The sequence below is a fragment of the Solanum tuberosum genome, unplaced genomic scaffold (genome assembly GCF_000226075.1).
Source record: "Solanum tuberosum cultivar DM 1-3 516 R44 unplaced genomic scaffold, SolTub_3.0 scf00004, whole genome shotgun sequence".
Taxonomy (NCBI): domain Eukaryota; kingdom Viridiplantae; phylum Streptophyta; class Magnoliopsida; order Solanales; family Solanaceae; genus Solanum; species Solanum tuberosum.
Genome location: NW_006238930.1, coordinates 161,731 through 165,344, shown reverse-complemented (window position 1 = coordinate 165,344; position 3,614 = coordinate 161,731). Strand labels below are relative to the sequence as shown.

At 35.9% G+C, this 3,614-nt stretch overlaps 1 pseudogene; it reads left to right on the top strand.

Annotated features, from left to right (window-relative positions):
• Window positions 1–1,276: 1,276 nt before the first annotated feature.
• LOC102594488 (peroxidase 10-like) lies at window positions 1,277–2,672 on the top strand (annotated as a pseudogene).
• The last annotated feature ends 942 nt before the right edge of the window (window positions 2,673–3,614 follow it).

Genomic DNA, 3,614 nt, shown 5'->3' with positions numbered 1-3,614 from the left:
TTTTTTTATTTTTCTAAGTTATATTAGTTTATAGTATTTAAGTTTTAAAATTTATAATAATTTTACTTAAGTTTATTTTAAAGATATTTTTTTTAATTTTTACGTATATAAGTTTGTAAGTTAAGTTTAATAAAGTTTTTTTTTTAGTTTTTGAGCTTATGTAGTTATGTTATAAGTTTTAAAGATTTGAATCTTTTGAAGTTTATAAGTTATTAAGTTATACTTATAACTTGTAAGTTAAATAACTTAAGTTTGTAATTTTAAAAAAATTAAATAAACAAAAAAGAAATGCTAATAAAAGTAAATAATGACAAAAATATTATTTTTTATTTTAATTAGAAATGATTTACCGGGATCGGACCGGTACCGGACCGGACCGGAACGGAACCGGAATGAACCGGGATGAACCGGTACCGGTATACCGGTACCAAATCATGGTACCGTTCCGTTCCGTGTACCGGTTCAATGTATCCCATCCCGTCCCGAATACTACCGGACCGGAACGAACCGGAATGGTACCGGAACGGACCGGAATGGTACCGGTACAACCCGTTCCGGTGCCCAGCCTTACTTGAGGGGCACCAAAGGCCTATGCATTTTTGTCCTTTGGAAAGATAGAGAGGCCATAGCTTTTTTTTTTTTTTTTGTCAACACAATGAAATAGAGGGCAAGTTGAATTGATCAATTTAGGAAGGAACAAGGTTCAAGTCTACTGATTTATTAGAATACCTCATCCATGTACATTATTGCACTTCCACTTGACACCTATCGTAATAATAGATAGCTCATCTTGTCATGATCTTCTCTTGGGGTGGATGCTTTCAGCAATTACTTGTCTACCCAATGTTTATTACCGCGGGCACAACAACTGGTACGCTAGATAGAGGTGCGTCTTTCGTCAAGTACATTATTTGATTTGATGGTATTGAATAGTTTTCTTAAAGGGTATGCCAAATTCTAAACAAATGGTGTACACATCTATGAATTAAATTTCCCTCGCAGAAGTAGAGAAGTCAAATTGTGAAGTATTTTATTTCTATCAGTTTGCTCAGTTTCAAAGGGATGCCTCATCATGCACTCACATATACTACTTTATCTTTGTAAAGAGCAGTTGATATTTTTTAAAGAATCATATGGATTAGTACCAAACTTAACTGAAAGGGACATCTTTATTCTTAGTGGCTCTGCCACTCTCTACTCTGTACTGAGCATGAGTTTGTGTTTGCTTATAAATAACACCTTCTGCTTACTCCTGATTTTATAACTAAATAGAGCAATGTTTACTTTATCTGCAATCATGAACATGAAAAACCATATGTTTTTAACTTACCCTTTGATTTGCTTCTTGTTTCTCAGTTCCTTTGTGTATGGCCAGCTTGATTACAAATACTACGATACCACTTGTCCCAACCTCATAAAAATCGTTAGAAATGGTGTCTGGTCTGCTATTTCTAATGACACCAGAATGCCTGCTTCTCTTTTGCGCCTGCACTTCCATGACTGTTTTGTCAATGTATACACATGAAATCTTTCTATGCCCTTTCTTAGTGTAACAACATATTAAGAACATAGCACTAACGCCAGTTAATCTAATTTTCTACTGATCTATGTTGTGTAGGGATGCGACGGGTCAATTCTGCTTGATGATACGAGTACATTCACAGGAGAGAAGAATGCATTTCCTAATCGAAATTCAGCCAGAGGATATGAAGTCATTGATGCAATAAAAGCTAATGTGGAGAAAGCTTGTCCATCTACAGTTTCATGTACTGATATATTGACTCTAGCAGCTAGAGAAGCTATTTATCTTGTAAGAATTTTTTTCTTGTCAAAGGGCTTTCAGATTCCTTATCTATATAATTATATACTTTGCCTCTCATCAAATTGTTTGATACGGCTACCGTGTAATCGATCTAACTTGTTTTGTCGAATGTTTTCAGACTAGAGGACCCTTTTGGTCAGTGTGCTTGGGACGTCGAGATAGTCTTACTGCAAGTCAGAATGCAGCTAATGATCAGCTTCCATCACCTTTCGAGCCCTTAGTAAACATTACTGCGAAGTTTGTTTCTAAGGGTCTTGATGTAAAAGATGTAGTGGTGCTTTAAGGTACCTGAACCTAAACCAACATGCAACTTTCTTTTTGTTACTAATTCCTACTAAAAGAGCCTTGTGGTTTCCCTCTCGCGCTAATTTCATGTATCATTAGTTAACTTTATCAATTATAACAGTAAAGTCGAAAGTATTTGTCATACGTTGATGCAGGTGCCCACACCCTTGGATTTGCTCAATGTTCTACGTTCAAGCGAAGGCTATTTGATTTTGATGGATCAGGCAATCCTGATCCAACACTGGATTCATCATTATTAGGCAGTCTGCGAAGTGTATGCCCCAACCATAAAGATTCAGATTCCAACTTGGCTCCTCTGGATGCAGTCACAATTAACAGGTTTGACAATGTATATTTCAAGAACCTAATGAACAATTCGGGGCTTCTTGGGTCAGATCAAGCTCTCATGAATGACAATACGACTGCTGCACTGGTGTCAAACTTCAGCAAGTATCCATATCTTTTTTCCAAGGAGTTCGCCGCATCAATGGTAAAGGTGATCAATATAGGTGTGCTAACAGGACAAAATGGAGAAATCAGAAAGAACTGTAGGGTGGTGAATTAGAAAGTTTCAAAATATTGTGAGATAATTAGCTCTGCGAGCTAATAACATATTATCAATGCATGTTTGATGTAGTCTAAGAATTCACTGTCACATTTTTATTTTTATTTTTATTTGGCACTATGTTATTTGGCGTAGATCCATTAACCAAAGTTTCTTCTTGTCTAATAGTAAAAATGTTAGTTATATATGGCTTCCACAAAGTTTGTCCAATCTATTACCTAAACAGTACAAACAAAAGGGCAGCCCGGTACTAAAGCTCCTGCTATGTGTAGGGTCCGAGGAAAGGGCCCCACCACAAGGGCCTATTGTACACAATCTTACCTCCTGACCATATGGCAACAACTTTACTAGTTTACTCCAAGGCTGCCCTAAACAATACAAACAGGACAACTAAAATAGCTTGAAATTAAAACTGGTCGAGTTGGAAACCTGGAATGCAGATATGGGCAAATGTGCAACTGTTGTAGAGACAACAAAAAATAACACAAGACATGAAAATTAACTAACCAGTTACAAGAAGGGCAGCAGACACTTTTATACATAAACAGAGCTATCCTGTACCAAGAGAGAACTTTTATTTGCTCCAATAAGAATTTTGGTGAAACAGGATTAAGAACAACGAATTTCTTATGATAAGCAGATTTATTTTGCATGCTCATTATTCCTATAAAGTGTCGGGCTAATAATGTATACGATACTTGAATTTAATTCTCATCCTTCAAAGACAAAGAGGATAATAAAAGCATTGGTCAGGCACAAATACTAGTTACAAATAATGGCACCTCTCTTGAGTTAATCTCCTTTGTCCCCTTTTTAGCACAACGACTTTTACGCAAAAGATTTTGATCAGTTATTGCAGTTCAATTTTAAGTTCATTCTATCCAAGTTGAGCTTAAAAAATAAATTGCGATGTTAATAGACTTCTATTGAGTTTTTGGCTAA